Below are 8,006 nucleotides of genomic sequence, written 5' to 3'. Positions count from 1 at the left end.
TTGCTGGTGTTTTTAAAGCGTGTAGCTGCTTTATTTTTGCTTTCGTCATCGTGTTTCCGGTTTATCGCCACCTATAGGCGAATTTATGCATTGCTGTAGTAAGGAGGTCATGTTTAAAGTAGTCGTGATTTTGTAACCGATCTAGTTCGTGGTTTACATTCATATCCACATGGGCATTTTCCCCCCCGGAAATACAGTTCGTTGGACAGTGAATAAAATATGTATGATAAGGTGACATTTTTGCCCTCATTTTGGAGGAAAGTGGGTCACAGAAACAGGTTATTCTTCAGTTATTTAAAATTCTCGTTTGAATCTGCATCTGTAATAATTAGAGTGGTTAAGAAACTCAAAAATCAATAAGAATCTGTACATGAAACCATTTTGGCTAGGGCGCCTTTGCATTGTTACCTTCGAATAGCGATTAGAGGTCAAGAAAATCAATACTTTAATTTGCATGGTGCAATCTATAATTAGAAGCCCCGTCATTAAGCACTACACGAGTCATGAGGGTTTTCCATTTGTGTATGGACTACTCTTCCGACTTAGTAAAACATTTTGTCCGACAAAGCACAAAATATGCGCAACACAGTAAAAAGGTTAACTTCACAGTAAGATCCGCGTCGATCGTGATCGAGAAAGAACTTGTGTACGATTGTGTTTTGATAGCGAATTTGATTTCTATAGAGCGCCAAATTAACATAAACTCAAAGAATTGAAGATGTCTTCAATTATTTGAAGATATCATCAATTCATTTGATGCGTGCAACAATTAAATTAAAGATCTCTTCAAATGATTAATGATATCTTCAATTCTGAATTATTGTGCGCATTAATTGAATTGATGAGAGCATTTTATAATTATTCAGCTGATTTGATGCGCACTTTAATTGAATTAATGATCTCTTCAAATGAATTAATGATATCAACAATTGAATTGATGCGCGCTACAATTCAATTGAAGAGAGCAATAATTGATATAATGCGCGCATTAAATCAATTGATGAGAGCAATAATTGAATTGATGCGCGCATTAATTCATTTGATGAGAGCAATAATTGATTTAATGCGCGCATTAATTCAATTATTGCTCTCTTCAATTGAATTAATGATATCTTTAATTCATTTGAAGAGAGCAATAATTCTTTTAGAGAGAGTAACTATATAATTAAAGATATCTTCAATTCAACATATCCACAATTGAATTAATGATATCTTTAATTGAATTGTTGTTCTCTTTAAAAGAATTGATGCGCGCATTAATTCCTTATACAAAAGCATTGTAAATGATTTAGAGATATCTTCAATTGAATTAAAGAGATCATCAGAATTATTTATACCGAGCTCTAAATTATTGCGAGCAATATTTCTACTAAATTGATGCTCTCATCAAATGAATTGAAGAGAGCAATAATTGAATTAAACTCAATTATTGCTCTCATTAATTCAATTGATGCGCGCATTAACTCAATTGATGAGAGCAATAATTGAATTGAAGCGCGCATTAATTCATTTGATGAGAGCAATAAGTGATTTAATGCGCGCATTAATTCAATTAAAGAGAGCAATAATTAAATTGATGATATCTTCAAATAATTGAAGATATCTTCAATTATTTGAGTTTATGTTAATTTGGCGCTCCATATATTTTGATTTTAGTTTCAAAAGAAATTATAGGTCTGCGTTTTCTTCAAAAGACCGCCTGGAATTTTACGAGGACTGTTTACTGAAATACATATGGTTAGAACAAGTTAGATAAACGTTGTCATTGTGTCAAGCATGATTGTAAAATGTTTTGCTGTCCACAGCACGCTACACACAATGAAAGGTAATAGTGTTTTCAATTTGTCTGTACTTGAAACAAACAATTGACTATGACAGGTATATGTTACATGTATTTCCGAACATATGAAGGATTGCTGCGGTCACTAAGTCTCCTGTTAGTTAAAAAATGATAAATCAAACAAAAGATGTTTAACTTGTTGACTAAATAAGGTCATGAATTATAATTGTTTTATACATATCACACTCCTTGTTGTAAGTACACACATACACGGTATTATGTGTAAATACATGTACATGCATGCACGTTAATGACATTTTGCCACCGAGAGGGGGGGGGGGGGTATAAACCACGTGTTTTCTTTTCATTTTCTAGCCATAGGTGTCACTGCTCGCTAAGACCTCTGTCATTGCCGAAATTTCGAAATTTTTGTAAAATGCATTGTAAATTCTTATACTAACTAAATTCGCTTAATCAATTTATGCTGCGAAATTTTAAGATAAAGTTGTTTTATCGCTTGTAAACAATTCCCAAATTGTTGATTTTAATCAAAATCAATCACACCCCCCCCCCCTGATTTTTACCGTTATATTAAGGGGCGGATCCAGGAATTGTGGTTACGGGGGGTGCCACTTTATGACGCAGTGGGTCCAGGGACCGAAGCCCCCGGAAACTCCTGGATTTTACAAATTTGATGGGGCTTGAAATATTTCTCCTATTATAGTCATTTGTACTATTTTCTATCATTTTAATAAGTTGAAATTAATAAAATGATCCAAATTTTAAGGAGTTTTTGGAAAAAAATTAAGTTCTCCCAGTAAAGTAAATCAAGAAATCAAAGGATTTTGTCATTTATTTCTCTGGTAGTGGAAGAAATTATTGCTTCTCTTATCGTTTAGTACATTTTCCGAAACAAGATACCGCGATTTACCTTAAATTTAAAATTTTATGGGGGGGGGGGGGGGGGGGGGGGGCTGCGCCCCCTCTAAATCCGCCACTAATCTTAACTACATTTTAAATTCCGTTTCGTTTTCCGTTTCGCGTTTTAGCAACACCCTGATGGCTGCAATCCCGTGGGAAGATTTTGCTTTTACCGCATGTGAAATGTATACATGTACAGGTAACAAAAAACAAAGACAATAAATTGATGAAATATGTGAGCTACACTAGATTTCGCCTCTCGGCAACTTGACAATGTTACCTCAACCACCTCTTCAACCTTTCCCGCCATTTATATACTAGAAGTATTTTGCTTGGTTAAAAAATAGGGTTACATCACAAACTTCCGCCAGAGGTCGTTTGCACACAAACCAACTCTCTGTGTGCGGGGACGCAGAGGACTATGGGTAGTATGGGTAATGACAATGCAACAGGGAGATATCTCTTTGAAAATTTAAAGATATCTCTAACTTAAAGAGATATATCTTTTTACATCGATAGAGAGATATCTCTTTACGCTAGAGAGATATCTCTTTCTCTTTGATATCTCATTTGTTTAAAGAGATATCTCTTTAAACAAAAGAGATATCTCTTTAAACAAATGAGATATCTCTCTAACTTACAGAGATATCTCTTTAACTAATGAAGATATCTCTTATCTTATTTTACGAATAAATAGTAAAAGGGCTTGCCATGCATAGAACTCATATAATTTTCTAATCATTTGTTAGGTAAATTCGTTACAATAGCTTGTCATTATAGATGTACCTTATATGGCATATGCAAATAACTTGACAATCGTACACCTTTCTTATCTTATCCGCCATATTTCTCTCAGGTAGCCTAATTTACTCTACCCGTATATACCCCAAATGTCATACCCGAGTGATTTTTCTAGGTGGATTCGACCAGTGCACATCTCCGATAATAATATATAGGGAATGAGAAACAAAATCACATTTTAAAACATTATGCTTTCCTTAAAATTACCAAATATTTATTGCATACAAATGCAACATCCTGAAAGTTTAGATAATTTCGACAAAAATTTTGCAAAAACTTTTCTTGAATACTTGAAAGTGCATGCAAGTTTCTTATGAAATAAATGCGGAGAAATCATACTGATGGAATGGAACAAGCAAATAGCATAAAATATATTATTTATATCAATTCTTGCAAAATACGGGTGCATGCCATATCCATAATATGCTATATAATGCACGTGGCATATTCGCCAAAACAAAAAACAAAAACGTATCAAATACAGACGTCTACTCAAAAGGTATCGGAGATGTACACTTACCGAGAATATTAGATTCTCTTTATTCTGATAATTCCACGAAACAAAATGATAAACTCCATTTGTATCTCGTTAGAACTTTACAACACGTTGTCATTCCATTATACTATACAGGCTGCGACACACGTCACCCGTGCCAAACAGGGTGTCTTCAATCAGGGGAGATGTCAGAGTCGAAATTTTATCCTGTAGTGAATGCTTGTCTGGTCGAGGTTTTGCAGTTTATAGAAATCGGGAATCTAATCATATACACTGAACATCTGGTTGGATATATTGCGTGCACAATTCAAAATCTATCGATGATCATATACAAAGTTGGCTATACAAATAAGGGAATAATGATCGAAGATATACACCTGTGTGAAAATGCGGGTATTACATTTGCAATCCATAATAAACAGTTGATTACACAACGACACATATAATTAAGAAATAAGGTATCATTTAAAAATATTTATCGGGATATAAATACGGGTTGGTCACGTGATAAAATTTGATCATGTACCAACCCGTATTTATATCCCGATAAATATTTTTAAATGATACCTTATTACTTATATTTACATTTTTGGTTGGTAACATTGCTGAATTGTGTTAACAACACGTTTCCATACATTTCAAATTGTTGACGTCCACAACGAAGCGTCATAGATGTTCAAAATGACGACAACACAAAACAAAGTTCTATAAAATGAAGAACTGTTTTAATTATTAAGACGCTAGAAAGCAAGTATATCAACATATACTTATACATTAACTCGGGAGTATATAATAAAAACTCTTCCATATGTCTAATTTTAGGGAGTGGGGGAATTATGATTTAAACGGGGATGCGCAGTGTTACACTTAGAGTTGTGATGCGCTTTGACTTTTGAAAAGTGAAGACGTTGAAGACCGACTTTGAAAGATATTATTCTGTGGATATTGCGGAGTTAACAGAAGACTGAGATGGAGGAACATGAAGAACAGGGCGGCAGTCGTCAGGTGTAGGCAAATCTTTTATAGACAGGACAGAGGACGCAGCTCAGATGAATCTCCGGAAAGAACTGAACATCGCAGAGAATGTGGAACTGCACGAAGGTAAGGGACGGTTTGGATTTGGATATGTAATTGTTGATAAACATGAGCTCACTGAACGCTTCTTTTGACTCGATAATTTTTTGTAATAGGTTTTTAACGACGCCTCGCTTCGATGTCCCGACATAAACTTGGAAACCGACATCAAGCACTATGGCTGCTGTGGCACGGAAGCAGTGTGGTGTGTAGGTCTTAATGCACTTTGACGACTTATCGGCCATACATCCTGTGAATGACCTTTTTGCTAAAGCCTAATGTCATCGTCTAGCAGTAGGTACAATTCCGCATCACCGATGACCAGGGTGAAGTTGTAGCAGACGAAATTTTAGACATACATTAGGCCTAGTAGGCTAGTAGATATCTAACTAAAGACATTGTTTACAGAAATGTTTTTATCAATTATTGATGAAAGTTCACTGCTTGGAATACAAATAAAACCGTAAATACATATTGTGATGTTGATTTCATCTATTGAAAGATTTCTGTAGTAAGTGAGAGCGATTGCTAGATGTGTATTGCCTTAGTAAAAGTTGTACCTGTTACCTACTTTTAACAAATGTTCATACGCACAGCCCCCGTAGTAAATTTATCCAGAAATAAATACGTATTGCTCGTAATAGTGTTATGTAGGAGAAAACAGTTGCAAATGTAAATATAACGAAATATATGAACGAAAATATAGTTTTATTGTCTCTTTGGAAACCACATAATTATTTATGGTCTCTGTATGTCCATATTTATTGATTGAACAGGTGAGAGAGAGAGAGAGCCCTACTTCCATGTACAATATATCATTTCACAGAAGGAAAGAAGATTGATCACTGATATAAATGTAAGCTTACAAGCATTAAAAATTTCCAGCTATCTAAACTTTTTTGATTGACAATATATTGGAAACTTACAGGCGTTGATGCTTTTAATTGAATTCATTACAAATTTAAAAAAAAATATATTAGTTTGAACTGTGCATGTAGAAAATACTGACTTTGTATGTTAGAATAACGGAAAAAAGTAAATTGTAAAAAAAAAAAAAAGGGGGGGGGGGAGAACAGACCAGCCTCTCTTGTCCACCCCAACCCCCTGTATACGTGTCTGAAACAACATATCAATTCGTGTTGAAAGAAAGATGCATATCTGCATTTCATTAAATTGCAAAGGAGCTCGAATTGATGTGTTCCCCTATTAATTATTTTGTATGCAAGATTCGTTCCCGAATTTAGAACCATGCTTTCAGTTAGAGCAGAAATGAATTCATTTTGAAGTACATCTAGTTTGAATGCAAATGTGGGGTTCCTTCTTTTAATTTCATCAGACTCATTAGAACCCCCTTCCCCAAACTATGCAGCTTTATTTTTATTGATATCTAAATCGGTATATGAATCCGGATATAAATTATATAATGTGTTTTCGTGATCATATAGATATAGGTACTAATAATGAAAAAGGAAAAGGTTTATACTTTTGCCTTTTGCATATCCTACTAATGCATTACGGTATATTGACACTGTATCATATCAGATAAAACCTCAACACGAATTTTACTGATTTATGAATACTAACATCTTATCGAATACATTTAAATTTGAAATTTCGACGTACAGTGGTATGTCTATTTTCAGTATACATGTATATCCATTGAGCCAGATCTACGAAATGAAAATATTGATGAATAAATTACACTCAAGCCTGAAAGTAGTCATTATGGCATGTTACAGAAACGTTAAAACACACATATGCTATAGTCCTGCAATGCATGCATGCGATTTTTCTGAATACATGTATTTATGTATTCGTGAAGGAAGTTCCTACGCTTAAAAATATCTTGGTCTTTATGCATTTTGTTTTGTGATTTTGGTTTACCATTCCTTATACTGTGTAAATGAAGGAAGACTTGGTAAAGGGTACAATTCTACACCATACAATTAGTATACATGCATTTGTTGCAAAGCAAAATGTACATGTAATAGCCAGATATGTATCGTCATTTTTCATGGGGGTAGGGGGTACAACAGGAAGAAAAAAAATGGAAAATTGGATTCTTCAAAATTTCTTGCCATTCAAAATAATAATTAAAAAAGATTAACAAAAACAGCAATAACATAAAACAAAAACCCAAACAAACCAAGATGTTTTGTCCGATGTTCAAAGTCTAATGTGGGGGTGAAGGGTTAGAGTCTTTTACTTTGCCTCAATAATTTCCCCCTACACTTCCTCAATAATTTCCCCCTACAGTTCATTTTCGTCAATCGTTTGGGGTGGTTAGATTCCTCTACTATGAGTGTCTCATAATATCTTCATTTTCTTAATTGGTGGTGGTGTGTGTCTTCTACTATTATATCAGAACGTTCAAGCTGGGATCAAGTGGGGGGAGGGATTATCGAAACTACTTGCAAAGGTAAATCGAAGACACTGATGTGAAGTGAAGCGTAGCAAAACCCGTCCCCTTATATACCATGCGAACCCTGATACATATAACAATAGAATATCCAACTAATATGGCGGATTAGTAGAGAAATATGGCGAACATATAGAATTATACTATATTAATTCATGTCAGCTTAAGGTAATCTCCGAGGACCCACGACATTCACACCTGATGCTGAGAGTTTGGCGATGGAACTGTCACTACCTGTTTTAACGACATAGGTCTGTCGCGGCAGGGATTCGAACCCCGACCGTCAGCATACAGTGTGACCACCGCAACGGTGGTAATCCTATTGGTACTAAATTCAGATTATAGATATTTAAAGGGAAAGGCACCCCAAAAGATTTTTACATAATAAATGACCGGATTAATCATATGATAAAGATTTGCCATACAATTCTGTTGATGTATGGCCTAGATATGCTTCAGTACTAATTTGAAAACGTCAAAAATTGAAATTCCCGCGATCTATAGAGGCTGCCATG

The 8,006-nt window shown here is 34.7% G+C and overlaps 1 long non-coding RNA gene across 1 annotated transcript; it reads left to right on the top strand.

Annotated features, from left to right (window-relative positions):
- Positions 1–4,491: 4,491 nt before the first annotated feature.
- On the top strand, positions 4,492–6,546 carry LOC130054638 (uncharacterized). Its single transcript, XR_008802963.1, has 2 exons — positions 4,492–5,099; positions 5,189–6,546. It is a non-coding gene; the product is annotated as an uncharacterized LOC130054638 (long non-coding RNA).
- The last annotated feature ends 1,460 nt before the right edge of the window (positions 6,547–8,006 follow it).

Source organism: Ostrea edulis, chromosome 5 (assembly GCF_947568905.1).
Source record: "Ostrea edulis chromosome 5, xbOstEdul1.1, whole genome shotgun sequence".
NCBI lineage: Eukaryota > Metazoa > Mollusca > Bivalvia > Ostreida > Ostreidae > Ostrea > Ostrea edulis.
Note: the sequence above shows the minus strand (reverse complement) of the source record. Positions and strands in the feature narration are given on the sequence as shown.